The sequence below is a fragment of the Schistocerca piceifrons genome, chromosome 8 (genome assembly GCF_021461385.2).
Source record: "Schistocerca piceifrons isolate TAMUIC-IGC-003096 chromosome 8, iqSchPice1.1, whole genome shotgun sequence".
NCBI classification, from domain to species: domain Eukaryota; kingdom Metazoa; phylum Arthropoda; class Insecta; order Orthoptera; family Acrididae; genus Schistocerca; species Schistocerca piceifrons.
In genome coordinates, this window is record NC_060145.1 from 235,639,419 (window position 1) to 235,666,672 (window position 27,254).

Below are 27,254 nucleotides of genomic sequence, written 5' to 3' on the forward strand. Positions count from 1 at the left end.
TCCACTCCCGGGGCCTTGTTTCCACTTAAGCCTTTTAGTGCTCTGTCAAACTCTTCACGCAGTATCATAACTCCTATTTCATCTTCATCTACATCCTCTTCCATTTCCATAATATTGTCCTCAAGTACATCGCCCTTGTATAGACCCTCAATATACTACTTCCACCTTTCTACTTTCCCTCCTTTGCTTAGAACTGGGTTTCCATCTGAGCTCTTGATATTCATACAAGTGGTTCTCTTTTCTCCAAAGGTCTCTTTAATTTTCCTGTAGGCAGTATCTATTTTACCCCTAGTGAGATAAGCCTCTACATCCTTACATTTGTCCTCTAGCCATCCCTGCTTAGCCATTTTGCACTTCCTGTCAATCTCATTTTTGAGACGTTTGTATTCCTTTTTGCCTGCTTCATTTACTGCATTTTTATATTTTCTCCTTTCATCAATTCAATATTTCTCCTGTTACCCAAGGATTTCTGCTAGCCCTCGTCATTTTACCTACTTGATCCTCTGCTGCCTTCACTACTTCATCCCTCAAAGCTACCCATTCTTCTTCTACTGTATTTATTTCCCTCATTCCTGCCATTTGTTCCCTTACGCACTCCTTGAAACTCTGTACAACCTCTGGTTTCGTCCCATCTCCTTAAATTCCCACCTTTTTGCAGAGAGAGAATGAAGAGAAAAAGGTAACTGATTGGTGGTTAAAAACAGTATAGACAAAAATAAAAAAAAACACGAAGCCGTTCACACTCGACGAAAAAACACGAAAAACTGGCGGCACTGCGTACAAACGCTGATGACCGACACGGTACAGGTGAACAAAGGAGCGTGACGGCGAAAAAAAACTAAACACAAACACGATGGCACACACACGAGAAACTGATGGCGATGACCTCCGGCGTGCGAATGTCCACTTAGCGTGTGCGAGTTCGAGGATCTGCCAAGAGGGGAAGAAGATAGTGGGGGAGGGGGAGGGGAAAGCTGCCAAGGGCAGAGGAGATGGGGGGGAGGAATGAAGGTATGGGGGTGGGGAAGCCTTAGGGAGGAGGGAGGGAAGGGGAAGAGAAGGGAGAGAGGGTGCCCATAGGAACAAACACAGGAAGAGGGAGGGAGTATCAAAGTTGGTAGGAGGGGTAGATGGAGGGGAGGAGTGCATCATCAGGGATGGGGAGCTGGCGGAAGCCAGCTTGGGAGAGTGTATGGAGAGTGGAGAGATGGACAGCAGGTGGGACGTGGAAATACAGGTGCATCAACAGACAGGGGCGGGAGTGGATGGGAGAGACAAGCGGGTGAGGAGGATCGAGTTTATGGGAGGTGTAGAGGATCTGTATCCGTTCGAGGAAAAGGACGAGGTGGGGGAACGGAATAACGTCGTACAGAATCCGCATGGGGGAGGGGAGACGGATGCGATAGGTGAAGCGAAGAGCATGGCGTTCTAGGATCTGAAGGGATTTGTAAAATGTAGGGGGAACAGAGATCCAGGCAGGGTGGGCGTAGCAAAGGATAGGGCGGATGAGGGATTTATAGGTATGGAGGATGGTGGAGAGGTCTAGCCCCCATGTACGGCCAGAAAGGAGCTTGAGGAGACGGAGTGGGGAGCGTGCCTTGGCTTGGATTGTCCGGAAGTGGGGAGTCCAGGAGAGGCGACGGTCAAGGGTGACGCCAAGGTACTTAAGGATGGGGGTGAGGGCGATAGGACGGCTATAGACGGTGACAAAGAAATCGAGGAGGCGGAAGGAGGGATGGTTTTGCCTACTATGATCGCCTGGGTTTTGGAAGGATCTGACTGAGCGAGAGGCAGGCGCTTAAATTCTCTGTCGGGGGCACCGCTATTGCCCGCTGGAACCACGTGTTCCACTGTGGCTCCCGGCCAGGACGCGCGCGCCGCCACAGCTAACGGCGCGGTGGTGCAGAGACCTCTAGGGGTCTTAGACGTCCATGAGGTCGAGCAGGGATTCAAATTCCGCGGCGCGCGGTACCAGACTGCCACCTGACATCTGTGAGTGCTTATTTCACTTTGACATCAGACTTACGCCGTAGTCTCATTATAGGGACTGGACCGTGTACAATGCAAGTCTATAATACGGATCACTGGAGGATTCGTTGCTAAAGTGTAGTTTGCTTTTGTAATTGTAGGGAAAGCATTAGTTAGCTATTCCCGTATTAAAATTTAATTTTAATTTTTGGGAATATTTAAGTAACGACACGCAACTGTACCACTTCGTATGTCAACACTTTAACGCCAAGTGACCACCCAGTCATGCCGTTTCTGCTACTCGCTTCAGTGTCCATTTATGCAGTGAACAGTAAAGTCAATGGATTTAGGTGCACTTGCAAAATCGTGACTTTGCGAGCAACGCAGAGAGTGATTTAGCTTGCGAAATGTAATTTTACTAGTGAAATATGTAGAACAATTTCTATGGTGTTCTGTCAAGCACATGGATTATGTTAGCCAGTTGTATGGCTGATTAGTTACTTCACGTGTGACTTTTGTGGGCGTACTATCGTTACCACAATATTTTTTGAACAGATTTCGGTTTTCTCTGACGAGTGTGAAATTGAAAACCAACAGCATACCAACAGATTTCTCCATTATCATTTAGTATCACTCGTAGCCAGGTAATGAGTATATCGATTACGGCATCGCAGCAAGAGAAACGGACTCAGGATCCACGCAATTCCTGTGTCCTAGGTCGAGCATATCACTTGAAGACACGAGGTTGATGGATATTCTGAGCTTTGGTGTATTTCTTTGAGGCGTCAAGACACATATAGGTTCCTTATACCTCCATTCCACTACAAAGTTAATAACTCGACAATGACGTGCATTTTTCCAACCACTCACACGTGATGAGATCTGTACCCCCCATCTTAAGCATAGAACACACCTGTCTGACCTAAGGTATCTTGCTCCGACGAGAGGATTGCTCAGTGTGTGGTGTGTGCGGCGTTCCAATCAATATTTTAGCAGAACTGAGGGTAGCATCTGGTTTAAAGGACTGTGCAGTGTCTAATTTGATTCCAAAACTTTTGGGCGACCTTTCTACTGCGTTATCAGAGTGGCTGTCCACCCCTGTAGCTGAGTGGTCAGTGTGACGGATTGCCGTCATACGGGCCCGGGTTCAATTCCCGGCTGGTTCGGGGATTTTCTCCTCTCAGGGACTGGGTGTTGTGCTGTCTTCATCATCATTTCATCCACATCTGGCGCACAGGTCGCTCAATGTTGCGTCGAATGAAATAAGACCCGCACCAAGGCGGCCGGACCTGCCCCGCAAGGGGCCTCCCCAGTGATGCCAAACTCTCATTTCCATCAGAGTGGCAGATTCATCCGCATTTTTTGTAATTGATTTCCCAGCCCCAAGTTCCTGAGAGTCTATTTTAGTACACTCTCGTTGTATTTTTGTTTTAGTTGACAGTTTTAGAACTTCTGGCGATTGTAACACTGCTTTACAGGATATAAGCTAGTCTGATTAGGTAGGTGATAGTGCGTGATGTTTGGATAGAATGAATGCAATATTATCTCACATTGCTTCTTATTTCTTTTATCAAGTTTTCTATGTTTCACCAAATTCCCTTCGAGCAATTTTCGTATGCTCGCTGATAACCTAGTCGGTCGTTGTGTGTCCGTAAACCACGCACACACACACACACACACACACACACACACACACACACAGACAGACAGAGAGAGAGAGAGAGAGAGAGAGAGAGGAGAAACATTTCCATAAATTAGAAGTGCAACGCCTGCACACATAGAAGCAACCGGTGCACGCGCACGCTGATGAATGACTGGCGTGAAATTCAGTCGCGGTGTAGTGTTCTACGTTCACGTAGAGTCGCACAGGAATCGCCGTAGGTCAGCAAGTTAAACTGCTAGTGCTTAAATACACTACCTGGGCTGGTTTGATTAATTCTAGTCTAGTGCCTGATAGGGAGGACCAGCGACGTGGACTGTGCTTTTTTATCTTCATCATGAGTCATTCTCGTTTCGTGTCTGTAGCCTGTTCCCATTGGTTTGCGCTTGGTTGCGCCAAATTCATAGTTATGTAATCTGCTGCTTCCTCCTTATTTTGGGTGTGCGTTGTTAACTTAGGGACAAATCAAATTTCATATATTTTTTTTAAAAATACTTTTGGGTCATCTCCTCGTTTATTCAATTTTAAAGCTCTGACAAGGGGCACTTACCTGCTAGGATGTATACTGAAAAGCCAAAGAAACTGATACTAATATCGTGCACGGCCCCAACATGCACGCAGATATGCCGCAACACGATGTGGCATGGATTCGACTAGTAGTCCAGCAGCAAACTGACACTATGGATCCTGCAGGGCTGTCCATAAATCCGTATGAGTAAGGGGGGCTGGTGACCTCTTCTGATCAAAACGTTGCAAGGCGTTAGGGATATGCCAGATAATGTTCATTTCTGGGGAGACTGGTGGCCATTGGATGTATTTGAACTCGGAAGACTGTTCCTGGAGCCACTCTGTAGCATTTCTGGGCGTAGGGGGGGGGGGGGGGAGAGATCTCGACTTGTGATACTGGAATTACACGTCTGAATGCAGAATGGACATCAATGGATGCAGGTGATCAGACAGGATGCTTACGTACGTTTCATCTGTCAGAGCCGTATCTAGGCGTATCAGGGGTCCAATATCACTCCAACTGCGCACGCCCCACAGCATTATAGAGCCTCCACCAGCTTGAACAGTCGCCTGCTGACATTCAGGGTCCATGGATTCATGAGATGGTCTCCATACCCGTACACGTCCATCCACTCGATACAATTTGAAACGAGACTCCTCCGACCAGGCAACATGTTCCTAGTCATTAACAGTCCAATGTTGGTGTTGACGTGCCCGGATCAGGCGTAAAGCTTTATGTCGTGCAGTCATGAAGGGTACATGAGCCTTCGGCTCCGAAAGCCTATATCGATGAAGTTGCGTTGAATGTTTCGCGGCAGCATTGAAACCTGGAGCAATTTGCGGAAGGGTACACCTTCTGTCACGTTGACCGATTCTCTTCAGTCGTCGTTGGTCCCATTCTTTTGGGATCTTTTTCCAGGCGCAGCGATGCCGGAGATGTGATGTTTTACTGAATTCCAGATATTCACGGCACACTCGTGACATGGTCGTAAGGGAACCCACTTCATCGCTACCTCGTAGATGCTGTTTCCCATCACTCGTGCGCCGACTATAACACCTCGTTCAAACTCACTTAAATCTTGATAAGCTGCCATTGTAGCAGCTGTAACCCATCTAACAAGTGCCCCATGCGCTTGTTGTCTCATATAGGCGTTGCCGGCCGCAGCGCCGTATACTGCCTGTCAACATATCTCTGTATTTGAATACGCATGCCTATAGCAGTTCCTTTGTGTATTCAATGTATTATGCACGGTATCACATGTATCCGACGCTACCAAACATCAGAAAGTTGATAATATGTTCTTGGTAATCCATTGCAGCTAAACGGTGTCACACAAGTTTTATGACGCGACTGTTATGACAGTTAGTATTTCTTCCATAGGCCATAGGTCACTGGGAAATAAGGAAAAAAGTTCTAACACTGCAACATAGATAGATTGTTTTTTAATAGCAATATATTTCGTTAGGTTGGATCTGCAAGTCTCAAACAAGGTGCACTTATCAGTTACATTATTTTCATCATGGCAGCGACAACAGCAACGGTTATGAAATTGTCTCGAATGAAAAACAGTCCACAGTTGCCTTAAATTATGTTTATTTCAAACCTTGTCCACGGTTTCTGCTGTAATAATGTAGCCTTCTTCAGAAGTCATACACATGAATAAATGACAATTTTCATATATTAACGTGTATGACTTATGAAGATGGCTATATTATTATAGCAGAAACCGTGGACAAGGCTTAAAATAAACATAATTTAGTGCAACTGTCGGCTGTTTTTCATTCGAAACTTATCGGTTAATCGACGGAAGACTTTTTTGTGAGAGGGAGGAGGATCGGGAGGGCTGGCTAACAGTTCTGGGAGTATCAGTGATCACGTCACCGTACAACTGCTTTACCCTTTCGAGAATATGCTTCATGTACTGCTTCACCATCAAAGATACACAACAAACGGACGGGGGACACAGATTGTGATAGTCACCTGGTTTATGTATCAATCGCTATGACTACAACCGTCCAACTCCCTAGATGAAGTATGCGTTCACGGGATAAGGAATTCGGAAGGGGCACGACAACAGGGAGACGGAAACATCACACACTCGAAACGCATCCACGCGCGTCCAACTTCTGAGCCGAAATAGCGAAAGTCACAGCGGAACCATGCAAATTTTAGCCAAATACTATCTAACAGAGATGGCTGTGTGTGCAGGTGCGCTGTCGTGGTGGAAGAACCAGTCTCCTGTCTCGCACACATGGAGCGTTTTTAGACCAACACTGTTACGCAATCTACTTAAAACTTCCAAATAAATGGCTTGATTGACGGTCTGACCTAGGGGAACAAACACATATATCAATGCTATTCCGGTTTTTTGGGTGCTGTTGCCGAACCTCCGCGGCAAATTTAACCCGTCAAGAGAGTATATCGTTGTGGGTGACGCCTCATTCGGTCACAGTACACCATAAATACCTTATCGTGGCCTAGAGTCCTTACAACGAACAAATTAATATTTATTCTCACACTTTTCGGGACACGAGGCAACTCCCCTTGAGTCAAGCGACGCAGTGTGATAGACACACCTGGGAGAGGCTGAGAGGGCGGTTGGCTGCCACTGAAGAGAGCGCTCACGATACACGTGGCGCCCGCTCAGTGGCGCTGACATAATGAAAACCGCTCCACGGGCCGCTTTGACGCGCGGGCCCCTAAATTGCCCGCCCATTTGCATATATATGGCGGCGGCTTAATTACGTTAGCGAGCCGCCCACCTGGTTCGTCGCTAGTGGGTGCCTGCCCGCGTCCTGCGTTCCAGATCGCTCACACAGGGTAGAACTTTCGCGCAACCGCGCAAGGGATCCCTAATCTCGATCCCTGCGACGCCTTAATATGAGCATGTTGCTCATCGAAGCCTGCCGCCTGCGAACAGGTTACAGTGATGGGTACACCAGCTACCAGGCACTTGCTAAGATGTAAACAGTGTTCCTTATTCGATTGCGTTGTCCTTGCTTCGGTGGTCTCTGTTTTGTATGCGAATGTATTGCAAGAATGATCGCTAGCCTCCTGCGTCATTTTATGACACACTTTTCATTGAGGTGACAAAAGTGATAGGGTACATACTAATACTGTGTCCGATGTTCTTTTGAGCGGCTTTGTGGAGCTACTTGACATGAACTTCCTTTTGCCTAGCATAGTGCAGCAACATAACATGGCATGGACTCATAGAAATATTCATCCGTCCAGTCTCCGTGGCCGTCCATAATTGCTTACGTGTTGCCAGTGCATGACCTTGTGAACGAAAGATCTCGACGCGAGAATTGGGACAGACGGGGTACGGCCCCACTCTCCATTGTTGTCAGATATATCCAAGATGGCGGTGATAACATCATTCCAGATGGCGGCTTTTGGCGGGAAGTTTGAATTTTGGGGGGAAGATACGTCAATTGGGTTACCTCCACTAGCCTAACCTAACCCCCTCCCCTCCCCCAGGAAAATGGCGAGAATTTCAAATTCCAACAGGATAATGGATCACACCTAAGAAAACGGTGGGAAAGAAAGGTTAATTGGGCTACCTCCACTAACCTAAGTCACCCGACCACCACCTCTTCCTATGAACTAGACCCAAGTTTGAATTTTGGCCATATAGAAAGGTCAATTCGCGTATCTCGCGAAAGAAAGGAAACTTGGACTACCTCCCCTAACCTAAGTCATCCGACTGCCACCACTTCCTAGGAATTGGCAGGAAATTCAAACAGTATAATGCACCACATCAAGGTTATCTCTACTAAGCTAAGAAAATCGCGGGAATATGGGTCACTTGGCCTACCTCCACAAACATAAACCACGCTATCGACACATCTTCCCAGGAACTGGCGCCAAGTTCGAATTTTGGTGGTAAGGAAAAGTCAGTTCGCGTATCTCTATTAAACTAAGAAAATGGCGTGAAGGAAAGGACACTTGGACTAACCTTAGTCACCCGACCGCCACCTATTCCACGGGATTCGTGGGAAATGGACTCAGCCTGCACTGGGCTGCTGGAGAGAGGAAGGAGTGTATTTTGGAACAATTTGCTTAGGGATGGAGTATATTTATCACAGTGATACAGAACACACGCTCTGATATGCCACACAGCATACAGACCTGCAAACTACTCCTAAATAACCCATGTATAACGCTCTACACACACTAATTGTGAACTGTCAAAATAACTCATTGCACTGTCTACAGACATGCAAATTACTCGTAAATAATGCAGTACATTTACGTCCAGGGAGCCAAACAACTCCTAAATTGTCAAAATAATATAATAATAATGTCATGTGACTAGGGCCTCCCGTCGGACAGAGCGTTCGCCAGGTGCAGGTCTTTCGTTTTGACGCCACTTCGGCGACTTGCGCGTCGGTGGGGATGAAATCCTGATGATTAGGACAATACAACAACCAGTCCCTGAGCGGAGAAAATCTCCGACCCAGCCGTGAATCGAACCTGGGCCCTTAGGATTGACGTTCTGTCGCGCTGACCACTCAGCTACCCGGGGCGGACTATTGTCAAAATAATAAGCCATCTAAAACGCTCTGCAAACATGCTTGCTAATCGTCAACTGTCGAAATCGTAGACCAGTCATTATTTAAACAGACTCAGAAGCACCATCCAGTGCGTTCGCCAAGTGGTCCGCACTCCAACTGACCTATTACACTCTACCACCACCAGAGGGCGCTGTCGTCCGTTCCGTGGTGTAATCCAAGATGGCAGTTATGACATCAGCTGATGACGCAAGTACCGTTATTCAAGATGGCGGCAAACAGTGTGTTCACCACGAGGTCTGGACCTAGTATGCAGTACCACAACCAGAGAGTGCTGTCACGCGACTCATGATGTAATCCAAGATGGTAGTGCGAAATGGCAGGAAAACGACTCTGCCTGTGCATGATGTAAGTTCTTATTTTGCAGGCAATGTCTCCACCATGAGATCTAGACTCCAACTAACCTAGTACACAATACTGAAACCAGAGGGTGCTGTCATTCCTCCTCTGACATAATCCAAGATGGTGGTCTGGATGGGGAAAATGGTGCGAAAATGTCTCAGCTTGCACTGGGCTGCTGGGGAGAGTAAGGAAGGAGTGTACTCTATCTATTTTAGGACATTTTATTCTGGGATGGAGTATATTGATCAAACTGACCCAAAACACTCGCACTGATGTGCTTGGGGTCACAACACACAGTCTGCATACCTTTGAACTACTTCAAAATAACGCTCTCCAGACACGCAAACAACTCCTAATTTACCGAAATAATTTCAGCACAGACATGTAAACTTCCCTAAATTAATGCAGTACACTGATGTGCAGACACGAAATCGTAAACTGTCTAAATAATGCATAGCACAGCCTACAGACCTGCTAGCAAAATAATGCAACAGACACGCAATCAATGCATGCAAGCGCCCTTCTCCACTTCCCTGACCACTAGACCACAAAGGTGTCTACAGGCAGCCCCTCTGAAGTGACGCGCCATCAGCTGTCAAACCATGAACATCTGCAACCCCAAGTATGAGGGGGCGACATTCCTTACATACTTGGTACCTGAGAAATTCCTTTCGAAATAGGCGCCGTTGACAATGCGACCAGATGAGGGCGCAGACACACCAGGGATGCGCTCACTGTCACACCCACGAGGCCCCCGCTGGACGCAGGTGAAAGTTGCATCCAGTTTCACATATACAGCCAGTGTTTTACTGACGTCACAGAACTCCAAGGCGCGTAAACGCAGCCCCTAGATGCAAGACAATTCCAGGCGGCACTTGTTTTAACCGTTGATAACAGAGTAGCATAGGGCGCATTGTTCCTAGCGCAACATTAGAGACGTGTCTAACTGTGCTTAACTGACCAGCGTGACTGATGTAATGCCGCAAAAGCTTCGCGCGTAGCTACCAACCGCCGCAAGCGCATCTAACAAAGTTCTCAGCCTTATATTGATGTCACATGACTATGTAAAAATAAGAACCTAGTTGACATCGCGCAAATTGTATAGTGTCGCAGGAACAGTTAACGCTCGCTTTCTTTATGTCTCACCTTGTATGCATGGAAATTCTTGCCCTAACAGAATCTGTTTACGAAAATAGCGCAGTATAACTTCGAATGCAGTTTTCCTCGTTGACCTAATGAGGTACCCTCTCCATCAAGTGTTACCATTCCTGCTCTAAACATACACAAACGTCCCCTCCACTATGTAGAGATTCCTATATCCCAGCACAAAGGATGTGATTGAATTGAGCATTATGATTGGCTATTAACGAATCTATCCCCTGAGTTACTGATGCTGCCGGTACTGAACCACCGTCCATCTTATTTCCTTCTGCAGATGAGACTTTCAGCAGTTATTTTACACAGATCGCCATCTTGCACTGGCAATTAAATCTTACAAACTACCATACATATCGTCAAATATGGAAAGGAATGTGAAACCGACCTGCGGCCCATCAATACATCACCGCATATCCTACATAATGTCAAATGTGGAAAGACTCCTACTCAATTACACTGCTCCCCCACTGAGGACAGGAGCTTGAATATTAGTGCGCGAAACCGACCTCCAACCCAGCAATTTATCAACGTGTACAGCGTCGATGTAGTACATATACTATTTGTATCCTGCATCAAACAAAATCATCAATCTTACATAATTCGTACACGTACTGCAAAGACGGACAGTACCGTATATATACACCTCTCAGCACTAGATATTTTCCTGCAGCCGCCAATCAGAAGCCATGCAGCCCAAACACGCGATCAGAACACCCTCAGCAGACTGAAGTCGCTCTTGGAACTGTTCTACAGATTCGTGATCGTTTCCCCTTGGCACAAACACGTTAATGTTTCTCCTCCAACGTGCTTCCTTGCTTGGTCGCTTTTCTACATACATCTAAAGACTTGGCGATTATTAGAACACATGTATTTTTGCACGTGGTTCGCCATAACATTATACCATTGACGCAGCGCTTCTCGATATAAAGCACTAGGCAGCGTACTACCGAACGCTAGCGCAGCATAATTCCCAAGATATAGACTGGAAATTATTTCTCTACAAACCCCAAACTTTAGCTAGGTGCAGCGTGCTGTAAACAACTGAGTAACTAGAAACAAATAAACGAACCAGATATTTCCACTCTCGAATACCGATGTCAGTGATGTAATGGATTCCAAATCATCACAATATCTTATAAGCCAACTAACGTCTTTCCCATGTCTAGAGAACAGGTAAACCTGTCTTCCACATGCTAGATGAACACACCACAATTGATCTTCTCTCAACTAAAGAAAGGCACAAAATGTGCAGAAGCAGTCAATGGAACAATTTACTTGGGCGGGAATAACAGTCCAGCGCAACCACACCTCCATACACAATCTTCTCAAATTTCCACTTGATCACGAAAGCCACCGAACACATACTAAGTACTATTTTGCAATTCGCTCATCTAGAGGACTGCAAAATTAACTCAGATACATTCCTATACTCCAACAGGCCTCTGCATTCTGACGAATGCTGCCGTTAACAGGAAATGTGAATCATTCCCACCACAGACCATGAAATAATTCTAGAATACCAGTCACATATATGTTTTATCATTATACTTAAAACTGAATGCTACGATCGCAGTCTCAATTGAACGGCATTCGACAATGAGTGAAGTATCGGAAATACACCCTGCTGAGGGCTGTGGCTCTGGAAATGGAAATATCTGTACTTCCTTACGACTGGACATAGTCATTTCCTTTACACATGTCGGAACACAAACACATACATTATAAGCCTCACGTTAAAATGCAAACATATCACCCCTCCCCCCCCCCCCAATACTACTAAATATAACACTTGACCAATAAATGACTCCACACGGCGCAAAATAATGCTGACCGAAAATTAATGACGGGTGGGCATGTCCATTAGATTTTTCTTGCGCGTGCTACCACTGTGTCTTATTAAGAGAGATGCAAGAGAGTTGCAAAAACTAATGCATGTTACTGTCACTCGCAATCTTGGTTCTACAGGTGCATACATGTATCCATGTTAAAAGCTACACAGTCCTTACGAATTTGGGTATGAATTGCCTCTGAATAAGGCGGTTTTTCTCCGGACAAATACTGTGACGGTGATCGTAGGAATGTGTATTATCAGACCAACATATAGCCCGCGATGGAACTTCGTGATAAAATTGCCGCATTTTTAAAGTGATTCAGCTAAGGAACGTTGTATGTAAGCAGTATTTGTGACTCCATCACACAGCCCCAGCTAGATAATTCTGTAGTATTGTAAGCACATTCTGTCTTGATACCATATCAGAGGTTCTGTGATATATCCACTGAGTTACAGGCGATGACTGATGGAGAAAGAAAAACGGTAGTGGTAGATGATGTGCTGACTGAGGTCGTAGGAAGAAAACGTACAGTAGCTTCTCAGATATCTAGTGTTACGCTTTCCGCTAGAAATCGTGTCCATGATTTGGATTCGGGTGATTCCATTCATGCGCATACCTGCATTGGATCCTATTGACAATGCCTTGAATGATTACATCCACTATTCAGTCATATTTCGGGCACTCTCATATGTCAAATCGAGTCACCTTTTCCGAACCTAGCTACTACAGTAAAATTCATATGTGGTATTAGTCACCCCCTACACATCTTGCAACTGCTCCCATTTCTACAGCTTTCCACTTGTGATCGTTCCAATTTAAGTTGGAACTGAGCTGAAGTCGAAGAAACACATATCCACCACCTTTTGAAACCAATGTAGAAGAAGAACAACATGAGTTACTGCAACAGGACCGTGTTTTGACCATTCGGTGGAAACGCATGCAATGTGGTACGTCTCCAAACTAGATACAGATACCACATTCCAAAGCAGGTCTGCGTCCATTCAAATCAATCAGCCCAACATACTATCATCGTTATTCTCTACCCCCAACAGAGAGAAATTACGAACTATAAAAGTTCAACTAACTTCATCCGTTATAATAGTCACCTAGGCACCGATTCTGGCGCGATGACGCATAGCTGCGGTGCGGTCCAGCTTAGAGAAAGAGATAACGCAATACTCCCCAGAATGGCTCTGAGCACTATGGGACTCAACTGCTCAGGTCATCAGTCCCCTAGAACTTAGAACCACTTAAACCTGACTAACCTAAGGACATCACATACATCCATTCCCGAGGCAGGATTCGAACCTGCGACCGTAGCGGTCGCGTGGTTCCAGACTGTAGCGCCTAGAACCGCTCGGCCACACCACTCCCCAGAATAGCGCAGCGTGTAGCCATCCAAGCATTCCTAAAGGTATACCCTGTTCCTAACCGAATTTATACCTCAAAGTGCTGCTGCTACTGCCAATCTATGTGGCACGATCCTATTAAATATACAGGCACTGCAGAGGCCACTTTTTGATCACCTATACTCTAGGCGAATGATCATATCCCATCCGACTATACTAAATCTCTGGTCCTGTTTAGTTGTTTCAAACTCTGTTTTCTAACAAGCTTTTGTACAATGCCAACCATTTCGTATTTCTTTTTTTTTTCTGCAATGATTTGCGGTCTGTGCCAGGTTCTAAACTGACATTAAGAAGTTCCTGATCCACGGCCTTTCGCAGGAAACTAGACGTTGCTCGGTGTAAATCATATTCTTACGGCGGATAGCATAACATGTCACACATCGGCTGATTTCAAATAAAAGACAGTTAGTTACACCATCAGCAAACTGGAAGAGTTTTACGGCGTTGGTTTAGGTTTCCAAACTACAGTCCGAAGGTCATTCACGAACTGTACATTTCGACTCCTCTCTCACACTGACAGAGTAGCTGATGGCTCTGCGTTCTCTTTCGACTGTTTCCTCATATTGCACTCATGCACGCCATCAGTGTTTCGATGCTATCCACCGCAGAGGGTGCTGTCCATCCAACAAAACGCATTCCCCATCTCAAACAAGCGATATCAGTCAATCATTATGCGGCAACCAACAGTGTGCCAGTGCACGGATGGGATGGAACAGACACCATCTATGTTCTCTAATAATAAGCATCACAGTTGATTGCACAAACAGTTTTATCAATTTTACAGTAACATCAACACCTACCAAAGATGTGACAGCATGTTTCCCCAATTTCAGTATCATAGCTAAACCACCCTTTCTCCACTTTGCTAGAACCATTGCGAACATGGATATATGACTGTGCAGTACGTCCGTTAAGTGTTAATTCTCGAACACATAAATCATCAAAGTATACCAGACAGCACTTCACATATTTCTATGACCTCGAGCATAGTGTTTCATTTATGATCTATCTTTATGAGTATGGAAGTCACAGAGTATTCTCGCTATCGTAGGGCAAAATTGGAGAGTGGAAGACCCTCCTCACACAGACATTGACCAACCCACACTGCAGCACCGTTAGCGAATTAATCTGTAACCGACCAGAAGATGACCGCTACACTCCACATCTTGTGAATGAATGAAGCTATCGGAGTCCTCACCCATCCTGCGATGCGCCGAAGTCGAGAAGCTTAGCACTCCTTATCAGTGTATAGTAACAGATTTCAAAGTTTAGGAGTTTATCGTTGCTGCAGGATCTCCTCATGAAATTTCAATAACCAACTTCACTCTCCGATAGCGAAAATATTTTGCTGACTCCCACCTACATGATCACTGTAACACAGAAAGAATTGTGTTCTTTTTCCCATCGCACTGTTATAGAATGAAACGGAACAGATATACGTTGGGGCTGGTTCGATGATCCCTCTGTCAGGGACTTGACTGAGCATTGAAGAGTAGTCATGTAGATGTAGGTATGGATGTAGATGAAGACAAACGTAGCGAAAACAATAAAGAAACACAACGAAGGCAATATAGCATTAGAACTAAAGAAACGTCTACGAATAAACATGCGCAATGAAGATGGTAGCCATATCGAAAAACCGTGCAGTTGGATCACACATGGACGCGTATAGAAAAATACAAGACCAATAGGAACTGATCAAAGAAAGAAAGCTACAGAATTTTTATTTTATTGTTATTGCATACGTCTCAGAAGCATAAACTTAAGCAAGAACATAAGAAATATTTGAAAACTAATCCAATATTTTCTTAGGGAAGAACAGGGATTATTATATGTGTAGACAAAGTAAGGTCCAGTAGGTGTTCGAAAAAAAACCAAGGACTGAAGAAGCGTGAGTGGAAGTTTTTTACTTTATTAGCTGTTTTTTCAAACCAACAAATGTTTTCGTTTAAATCATCCAGGGGATGGAATGAAGAAGCGAGATATAGGAATACTGTGCTTAGATGCAAGTATATATCGCTCGAGGCAGCGCTAAAATGCCAGCAGCTTCCGCTTATCAGCACATTTGTAAACAACCATATACAGTAAAGACTGACGAATGTAGGATTAACACCTGTTCTAAATGCTGCAGAATGCTCGTAAATGACTCACACCAAACATAAGGCAATGTGTTTTGCAAACTAAACCGTTCTACTCAAAGGGAGCATTACTTCAACAGAATTTTTAACTTATTGCCGCTAAAGTCATATACGTTATAGAGCTCTCGAGCGAACAGCGCTTTTAAACTTACTGCACACTAGAGTAGTCTTAGGAAATAAAACAGGAGCTTCTGACTAGATGACATGTAATTAGCGGTCACCTCAACACCCATATATGTTTAGCAAAGGCGAGTAAGTAGTACTAAGTAATAGATAGCTGCTGTATTATCACGTTGTAGGTATACAGCGTGTACTCAGTTTTTAACGAGGACAGTTATAGAAGACCAGAGTTCAACTGTGATAGCTAATTTTGTAAACGGGTATGCCCCATTTTCTGTAATTTTAATACTGGAGCTGGTTATCTGATGGTTTCAACTGGTAATTTCTGGTGGTGTTACTTTATTCACATCTCTTCACAACAATCTGAAGTAGATTGACTTCACGTTTCACTTTCATCGTATGTTTTCCTCCTCATGAGAGCTGGTTCGTACGTCGACACATTGTAGAGGTCGACTGTTCAAAGTCCCTGCAGAGAAAGTTGGGAACGGAAGAGAGCGATCTGATCAGGAAACATTTGATTCCGTCTCTGCTGTGTTCGAATACCTGGGTATTTGTGTGTAAACATGCTCCTTGTAACACGACAGCCTATTGTATAGGGAAGAGACACTTCATTTAATCCCAAACACGCGACCGGGGACGCACGGGTGGCTGAAAAGATTGTGTTGACAGCTGAAATTAGCTTGACAGGAGCACGTGGAGGGTCAGTTTCACATTATGCTCCACAGACGCCGTTTAGTATCTGGACTTTCACCGGCCGCTATGGTTATCTCGTGACCGGGAAGACAATAGCTGCACGTTTCTCATGGCCGCTTTTCGCGTCCAGTACAAAATTACAGCTTTTTTTCCCTCTGTGCCAATCTCCTTAAATCAGTGTAGAACTTGCAACCTACGTGCTCAGTTATTTGCTGGATGTATTCCAATATCTGTCTTCCCCTACAGTTTTTTCCCTCTCTAGCTCCCTCTAGTACCATGCAAGACATCCTACAGTTTTTGCCCTCTCTCGCTCCCTCTAGTACCATGCAAGTCATTCCCTGATTTCTCAACATGTGTCCTATTATTTTGTTCCTTCTCCTTGTCAGAGTTTCTACACATTCTTTCCCTCTCCGATTGTGGGCAGAACCTTATCAGTTCACCTACTTTTCAACATTCATCCGTAGCATCACATCTCAAATGCTTCGAGTCGTCTGTTCGGATTTTTCCACACTCCATGTTTCACTACCATTCAATGCTGTGCTCAAAACAAACATAGAAATTTCTTTCTCAAATTAAGGCCTATGTTTGATACTAGTAGACTTCTCCTGGGCAGGAATGCCCTTTCTGCCTGGGCTTTTGATGTTCTCCTTACTCCATCCGTCAATGGCTATTTTGCTGCCTAAGTAGCAGACTTCCTTAACTTCATGTGTCTCGTAAACATCAGTCCTGATGTTGAGTTTCTCGCTGTTCTCATTTCTGCTACTTTTCATTTCATTTGTCTTTACCGCGCGGGGGGACCTAGCGGTCAGAGGCGCCATGTCACGGATTCCGCAGCCACTCACGCCGGAGGTTCTAGTCCTCCCTCGGGGATGGCTGTGTGTGTTGTTTGTGTAGAGTTTTTTTAACAGTCCGCGGATAGTGAGTTATATCTCAATTACGAATTTGAACCAAATCCGTCGTAACTTACTGTATTTCGTTTACTTACCCTTGAGCTGTCGTGAATAGCAACATTTTAGATAACTGGACACATTTGTGATGTGTGTGATTTCCTTTCATGCATTTCAAGTAAAATTTTTGTAACACTATGATCGCTTTAGTGAACTGCCCGGAAATTCAAGCACAACACACGAAAGTGAAACACGTGTGGCTACTTCTTTAACAGGTATATTAATGGAGCAAACCACTGTTATAATTAAGTGAATTAGAATTCATGTTAAATGATAACAGCCAAACAGTTGCAGGATAACGATTTATTAAAATTCTTGATCACGGTGTCGGTATGTCTGAATATACCTTCATCAGAAGTCAAATACACCTTAACAGGAAGACACCTTCATTAGCAAAAACTTTGCATCGGAACTGGGAAAGAAAAAACACTATAGCCCAAGTGACTCTAAAATTACCAGATTATTAAAAGCACAAAAGCTTTAGTCACTTACTAAAATCACATCCTGCAGTGGAGATACATAAAACAATTGTGCCAAAGGCGTCATCAATAGTAAAACATCATCTCCATTTATACAACATAACTGTGAACCGAAGGTTGATGCAAACACAGCATAGCATCATTACCTCGCCTGTGAACTAGCGTGAAGAGGGTGTGAAAGCCCTAGGGCAGACAGTTTCACCGAGAGAGGACACTTGTGGTATGCGCGAGACACTCGCGCACATTAAAACCCATGGATACGTACACATGCACATCAAAATTATTAAAAGTTGTGCTAATTCAAACCTTCTGTCTTAATAAATAAAACATATCAGAACCATTTATAAACATCTACGTAAAATAAAAAAGATGAAACGAATTTTATCTGTGTCCTAGTGTCAAGCAGATGAAGCTTGCGCTACGGAACACATCTAACGAGAGAGGGCACTAGTGTTATGCGCGAGAATCTCGCGTAACCTAAAAGGTAAAATACATACTAGTGAAAACAACCAAATTGTTAAAGTGAACCGAAACCATCTGTCATTGTGAATAAAAACATAACAGAGTCATTTAACCACACATACACATCGAAAGCCACAAACAGCAAACATCAAAAATACGTAAAATCCCAACAAGACAGGAAAAGCGCATCTCACCAGCATCAACAGGCAAGAAAACTAACTTCTAGTCAGCCAGACTATATTACATTAGAGCAGGGCTTAACAACTGGCCGGTTTTGAGCGCGAGTACTGCGTCTGCTCAGGCACGTGCTCGCGAGCAGGTGCAAGGTCGCGGAGTAGGGAGGGAGGGAGGGGAAATGTGCGCGCAGGTATGAATAGGACCGCAGCGTGGCTATTGAATTCGCGCCGACTATGTAACGTTAAAAGTACTACGATCAGCTCTAACAGTCACTTCGCCGGTTAAGAATCATGTCAAGTCGCCGTTGTGTAACCCCAACCGTGCTTTCGCAGTTCAACCCCACTGGGAGGAATTGTATCTGTTTACAGAAAAAGATGGTGTTGCAAAATGTTTAGTATGTAACAAAACGCTGAACTCTTTTAGGAAATTTAATTTGCAGCGACATTATATGTCGAACCACGTGAAAGACTACGGAAGTGGAAAATGTGATGGACCAGATCGTGCACAGGAGGTTATTAAACTTAAAAGAAAGCCATCCGAAGAAGATCTGGACGACAAAGAAAAATCAACTGAGGCAGCTCTCAGAGTGAGTTACAAAATTGCTTTGCTTTTAGCAAAATCCCTGCGCCCCTTCGCTGATGGTGATTTAATAAAAGAATGTTTGGCAGTTGCGGCGGAACATTTGTGTCCATCTCAAGTTGAACAGTTTCGGATTGTGCCATTATCTGACATGACCATTATGCGTCGCATACAGGACATGGCAGACGACGTCCAGAGCCAGCTTGCAAATATCTATAAAGATTTTACGGCGTATTCTCTAGCTATGGACGAAAGTGTTGATATCACTGGAACAGCGCAGCTTTCCATATTTATTAGAGGTGTTAATAGAGATCTTCAGGTGAGGAAGGAGCTCCTCGATGTAGTAGCCATGAAGAACACTACAACTGGAGCTGATATTTTAAGTAGTGTTGAAGAAAGTGTTGAAAACATAGGATTGTCGTGGAATTCTTTAGTTTCAGTGTCTACAGACGGTGCACCAGCGATGACAGGGAAAAAATTGGGTTTCGTTGCGTTGTTGAAGGAGAAAATGCAAAAACTGACCGTGCCGAATGAAATAAGGGGCGTTCACTGTGTGATCCACCTGGAAAACTTATGTGCAAAGAGTATCACTCTACAAAATGTGATGAGTGTTGTTGTTCGTACAACCAATTATGTAAGGCAGCATGGGCTACAACACAGACATTTTAAAGGCTTTCTTGAGGACGTAGAAAGCTAGTATGGTAGCCTGCCTTATTACAGCGAGGTCCGCTGGCTTAGTCGTGGCGAATTATTAAATTGAATTTTTGCCTATTAGATGAGATAAATATGTTCATGGAAATAAATAACATGTGTGTTCCTGAATTGAAAGAGCCTTCATGGAAATGTAATATCGCGTTCTTAACAGATTTAACTAGCCATCTGAATGCTTTGAACATTTCACTATAAGTGAAAGATTTGCTAATTACTCATTTCATAGATCGAATACGAGCTCGTAAAATGAAATTGACACTTTGGGTGAGTCAGCTGGAAACAGGAAATCTAGCTCATTTTCCTAAATTATCATCCATGCAAGATGTTCACAAAGACTGTGAACGTTATTCACATAGTTTAGTTGCCCTTAAGGAAGAATTTGATCAAAGCTTTCAAGATCTGACAGCACTAGACAGTGATTTTGGAATTTTACAGACACTTCACTCAGGATAGATTTCCTCATTTGCACAAACTGGCGGCTACAATAATATCAATGTTCGGTTCCATGTATGTTTGTGAATAACTGTTTTCAGCAATGAAATGTAACAAGACGCGCCTGAGAAACGCATTGTCTGATCGAAATTTAAACTGCACGCTGCGCCTACGATGCACAAGAACAATTACTCCGAACATAGACGCAATTGTAAAGGGCAAAAAGTACAAGATAACAGAGAATACCACACTTGGTTCAAATGGCTCTGAGCACTATGGGACTCAGCTTCTGAGGTCATCAGTCCCCTAGAACTTAGAACTACTTAAACCTAACTAACCTAAGGACATCACACACATCCATGCCCGAGGCAGGACTCGAACCTGCGACCGTAGCGGTCACGCGGATCCAGACTGTAGCGCCTAAAACCGCTCGGCCACACCGCCGGCTAATCCCACACTTCAGTGACACCTTTTATTGTGTAACAGTTCATACACTAAGCTAATAAAATTATGTGGCACCTATACATTATCCTTTATTTGTTTCATTTGTCGCAGTAATAATTCGTGAGTGATATCCCTGCAGGTGGCCGCGGATTTACATTGACTGGCGGCAGCTGTTGTGTGCCCCATGTGACTCTCCCCACTCTCCGCTCTGGTCTGGTAGTGGGGGTAGCGTGCTCGCGCTGCTCCGTGCCGCGCCTAGCTGCTCGCAGCTTGCTCCGCGAGCACGTATGTTGTGAAGACCTGCATTAGAGCAAGGAGGGGTCTGAAGCTACCTAAAAATTTAAAAATTTTTGTTTCTAAGCTGTACCTGTTCATTAAGAATAAAACCTTTATTTTGTGACAGATGCTTGAAAATCTCTAATCCTTCGAGTAGGTCCAGTTTGTAGCCCTTACTCGCTTCGTGAAGCAATTCTACGTCATCCAGTTTACGTGGTGTATGCTGTAAGAGCCATAGATGTTCAGCAAACGTGGAATTATATACGTTTTCCCCATTTTTACCAAGCATGTGATATTTATACTTTACTTTAATAGGTCTACCTGTCTGTCCAATGTAATAGTTTGGGCAGTAGTTAAAAGTTCTTTTGTAAACTCCAGATTTAGTGCCAAATTCTTCCCGTGCCCCAGTAGTATGAATCACTCTTTGTTTCAGGCTATTATTTACGGAAAAGGCAACTCTGTAACCGTATTGTTTCTGTAGAAGTCTCCTTATCTTATATGATACGTTCCCCTAAAATAGAATAGAAATAAAGTTATTACCCTCACTCTTTTTCGCCCTGTTATCCCCTAAGATAGAACATTTTACAGCTGTTTTTTCCTAACAATCAAGCGAAACAGTGTAACAAAGATCCGTCTACTAAAGCAAAATTGGTGAAACAAAGTATGAGTGACAGGATCAGTGACCATTATAAGAAGAAACACATTTGACAGATGGGCAAAAATGTAAGAATCAGTGGAAGCCCCAGTTATGGTTTTGAACTTGAGAATCAATACAGATCTTGTTGTACCGAATGATAAAACAAAATATTGAGGTTTATAATGAGTAAAAGTAACCTAAATTTTGTAATAATAATCGCGACATGTGGAACACACATATTTGTCTACATTTTGGTGTGACTTACATCTTAAATTTTGGTGAGATTCATGTCACCCATTAATGTATTTTCTTACCACAAACGTTGTAAAACATTTTTTTGGTAAAACTGTAGAGCTGTACCGTGTTCGTTTGAGACAACTGTAAGGAAATTTCGCATCTGAACAGTGAAAATGTGTAGTTATCATTTGAGAAGTATGAATAGAGTTTTCAGTAGCATTACTATTGCTGCCTCTCATTCGAAAGGAATTTACTGCAGAAGGAAAGCTATTTCTTCTACCGTGTTCGATCTAAAATGTAATGAGGAAATTAATGTGTATCTAGACAAAAGGAGAAGTTTCCTAGGCAGACCAATAAACAAGCACTAAGGCGAGGTTTCTCATTGGTCTACGGCAAGAAGTTTAATCTCTTGTTACAAACGCTGATAATACCGTAATATTTCAGACCGTGAAATACATTTCTTCCAGTAGGAACGAATTACATACGGAACCCTTTTATCCAGGAGTTAATTGGCTCTCCCACTCATACTAAGAATAAATACAGTATTCGCGCCTTTGAGTTAACGGGAGTTTCTATGGAGAAGTTTCCAAAAGGGTTCCTTTTCTCACCTTAATTTGAATTGGACTTCATCTGGCAGCCGTCGCAAGGGAAGGAGCGGCCACGCGCAGAATGGGATTGGGGAGCTTAAAGGAGAGGTTAGCAGCGGAGGACGTAACAGGCATTACCAGGGTATGCTCACCTGGTACATTTAATAATAGCTTCAAAAGAATAAACAGTGAAATTTGCCTGAGTAGCTGTGAAGGGACGTTAACAACTGCGACATATTTATCCTGGAGCCTTTTGTCTTAGTTATAAAATAGTGTGCACCAAAAAACGAGCAGTCATCTGAATAGTGCAAGCAACTATATCGTATATTGTAGTCTAGCTATCGTATTAAAGTTTCTGAGTTCCTTAGGAATTCAGTAGGGCTTCTTGAAAACGAGAACAGGAGAACATATAAAGAGTGTTACTTGTATGACGCAACTCATCTCCGACCGGTTGTCGGGCAACGTATCGAACATTCTTCTTTTCTCGTTAATCACCTTTCATTCATTGAGAAACATTACAATCCAAGATGGAGTTACAAAATAATTCAAGGAGGGACTTGAGATATGGCAGATGCAACTTGATTCACTTTGAATGCTGAAGGATAGCATCGAGAATAATTATAACGTGGTATAACTGGAATTTCTTGAATAGTATTAATATTAATGTTAACATTATCTGTTTAAAACCAGAAATAAAAATTTGCTAGACGCTATCTTAACAGTCAGTCGATAGTTCTTACAAACTGCTTAAGCGTAGGTCAGGTGTGGCCTAAATTCAGTGAAATACCATTGACGGTAATTGAGAGTTTCGTAATAAGTAAATTAATAACAGATACACCATGGTACACGAAACAGGATCAAGACACTGCTAGTGAAGAAACAAAACAAGAGGACCAGATTTAAAAGAAAGCGAAACTTTCAAGTTTGGTGATGCTTCACAGAAGCTCGAAATTTAACAAGCACGTCAGTAGCTTTGTTTCGAAATCTAATAGAAAACCCAAAGAAATTCCATTCGTATGTTAACTACATCTGTGACAGGATACAATTAATACCATCTATACACGACAGCAACAGTAATGTTAGCAGTGGCAGCGCTGCTAAAGCGGAGTTATTGAACGCGGATGGAAACTAGTAGCGTGTTTGCTATAGTAGGACCATTAACTGATATGCAAGCTAGGTGGCAGAATGAGAATGCTATGCAGATCACACTCACATGAGTTTATACTGAATCTGCGCAAGGTGTGTCAGGCAATTTTATAATGACCGTGATACAGATCCTACGTAGGGTGGCTGTCTTCTCATATAATTTACTAATTAAATTAGCTGATCAAAGTTCTCCACTAGAAAAGGAGACAGGAAAGGATTCTGGTGAGTGTGACTGTTTAACAGATAAATCCCATCCTAAAAATTCACGGTTACATTTATTTCCTTTAAATGGAACACAAAACTGATCAGAACTTGTATAAAAAATATGTTTCTCAGCGGTGGCATACGTGGATCCACTATGCCCCCATAGATGATATCGTGATACTACATCCGATTACTCACTTGTTCGTCGTTATTATACGCTTCACATGTTCTCTTCGTTCAACCTTCTCATAGTAGAGAAACACATTAGATACCATGCAGTGTCGTTTGAACTAGGTTCTTGCTAGCACCTGTATCAAGTGAGGACTATATACGTGTTTGGTTTACGTTAATATACAAGGAAAGATTCGACGGGATACCAGAACCATTTTACACAGAGAACGCGAAGAACTTGCCGCTTTTGGAGCAGCAGTCAACAGTAGCTCTCTGGAGGAGCGAAGCGATCATAACCTTTGTAGAAAAGCACATCTCAGTACCGTTTTCAAGAAGTGTCTACGAAAAGCCGCGCAAAAATATAGGCTTGTATCTCTGACGTCTGTTTGTTGTAGATTTTCGGAACATGTTTTATGCTCGTGTATTATAACATTTCTGGAGACTTGCAGAACAACAACGGTCGTGTGAAACCTAGCTGTCTCTGTTCACCCGTGAGACCCAGAAAGCAGTTGACACAGGCGCCCACGTGGGGGTCTTCCATGGTTTCAGGAAGGCGTTCCATACACTTCCGCCTCCGCTAATGGACAAAATACCATCATACAGAATATCAGACCAGCTGTGTGACTGGACTCTGAAGAATTTCTGGTAAATAGAACACAGCATGTCATTCTCAACGCAGAGAAGTCTTCAGACGAGAATGTTACAGGACATTACTTTTCACAATGTATATAAATGACTTCGCAGATAGCGTCGGAAGATCCACAAGGCTTTTCGTACGTGATGTTATTATGTACAGAGTAATCACAATGCTAGAAAATTGCGGAGTGCAGAGAATCGCCTCCTGATGCAGAAAGTGCCATCTGATCGCGTATATGAAATTACAGAACCGTCACGGGTAGCAGCTGCTGCCGTAAAATATCAAGGAGTTCAAGTGGAACGTGTGGTGTCACCGCCAAACACCACACTTGCTAGGTGGTAGCATTTAAATCGGCCGCGGTCCATTAGTATACGTCGGACCCGCGTGTCGCCACTGTCAGTGATGGCAGACCGAGCGCCACCACACGGCAAGTCTAGAGAGACGTACTGGCACTCTCCCCAGTTGTACAGCCGACTTTGCAAGGAACGGTTCTCTGACAAATACGCTCTCATTTGCCGAGACGATAGTTGCATAGCCTTCAGCTACATTTGCTACGACCTAGCAAGGCGCCGTATTCAACTGATAATTAATATTGAAGCATGTATCATCAAGAGCGATGTTCTACAAATGTGGATTAAAGTTAAGTATTCCAGATGCTACGTACTTTTCTTTATAGCATTCATTACGTATCCTGTTTCAGACCTCACGCCAGCCTGCGTGAGTTTAAGCGCATGCCTTTCGGCTTCCTCTCATTGTGTCTAGGCTGTCTTGTCTAGACACAACAGAACGACCACATACAATTAATCTTGGTAAGTCAGATGCAAGAGTGAGATCAATTAGAAAGATCGTCAGGAAATGTAGCTAATTAACATAGGCGGTAGGTTACAAATCCTTCTATCAACCAATACTTGAATATCGCTCGACAGTCGGGGATCCGTACCGAATAGAACATGAAATAAAGTCCATAGAAGGGCAGGTTGTTCGGTTACATGTTCGATTAGTAAGCACGGATGAGTCACAGAAATGATCAACTAACTACAGTGGCAGACGAGGCAAGAAAGGTGCTCCGCGTCACGGTGCGGTTTACTGTTCATCTACATCTAATTCATACTCCGCAAATCACTTGATGGCGTGTGGCGGAGGGTATGAGCCCTCCAACCCTGTTCCACTCGCGAACAGCCCGCGGGAAGAATGATTGTCGGCAATACACGAATTTTGTCTCCTTGGTCATTACGCGAGACGTATGTGGGGGAAGTAATACGTTGTCCGACTCATCCCGGAAAGTGCTCTCCCGAAATTTCAGTAGCAAATCTCTCGGTGATGCAGAATACCATTCTTGTAACGTCTGACAGTGGAGTCTGTTTAGCATCTCGATAATGCTCTCGCGCCAGCTAAACGATCCCGTGACGAAGCGCGCCGCCCTTCATTGGATCACCTGTGTCCTACGTGGTAGGGATACCAGACAGATGAACATTACGCAAGAGTCGGGCAGACAGGTGCCTCATGAGCCACTTCCTTCGTGGATGGATCGACAAAAATCGATTTTCGGTTATCATCATATTTCGATAGGTTAAGGTTTTATTTAAGTACTCTGAAAAGGATTTTTGCGAAAAAAAATTTTTTCTACCATTTAAAGAGCATTTTCCTGCCACGTGTGTTTATGTGCCACGCCCACTTTCCTGTCACCCACTTTTCTGCATATACTTTAGATCTTTATATCCCCTATGTCGCATGTTAGGGATTTATTTTTTACTCCCGAGTGTGTTGGCCATTCTTGGAATGCAACGGTCGGTATTCTTTCGTTTCTGCTGTTTGTAAACTACTTACGTTTGGAGTGCTTGTTTACGTGTGTTTTGTTGTGTTTATTGAAGATGACGAAACGTAAAACCGTTTTCAAGAAACGACAATTTCGAGGAAACAAGTTTAGAAATCTTTCTGTACAAGAGGCTATGTCGCCTGGCAACGATGTTTCTAATTGTAATTCTTCAACAAGTGCGTCATCAAAGAAGCTCTCACCATTTCAAGAAAGTTACAACGAATTTACTGTAAGTGACAAATTATTATAAATTTAAGAATATTATCAGATCTAATTTCTAAATTTGTACAATGCAGACTGTGTAGTTAGTCACAGAGTGTGAATATTTGTGACAGTCCCAGTGGGAGAAAAAGCCTAGAAATTGCTTTGGATTTAAATTGGTTTAAATGCTCAGCTGCGATTTCATTTATGAGTTCTTCAAAACCAGATGCAAGTGGTCCTTACGAAATCAATACTAGATTAGTTTATGCCTTACTATCCACTGGCAAGGGCAGGGCTGTAGGGAGAACATTTTGTTCAGTGAATAACTTACATCTACCACCAAATAAATTCAACCACCAAATAAATTTGAAAAACTGACTGCAAAATTAGAGAACGCTGTATGTGAGGTCAGCGAGGAAAGCATGAAAATGGCTGCTAGGGAAGCAATAGGGAAGCAGTGGAGGACAATGATGGATGTTCGGATATTGCAGTTGCACTTGATGGAAGTTGGCAGAAAAGAGGACATACTTCTCTGAACAGAGTAGTGACTGCCACGACTGTAGACACCGGTAAAGTGTTAGATGTGGAGATAATGTCTAAATATTGCAAATGTTATAAAGTCAATGAACATAAGGAACACAACTGTGTGGCTAATTTTAGAGGAACAAGTGGTGGTATGGAAGTTTATGGAGTACAACAAATATTTCAT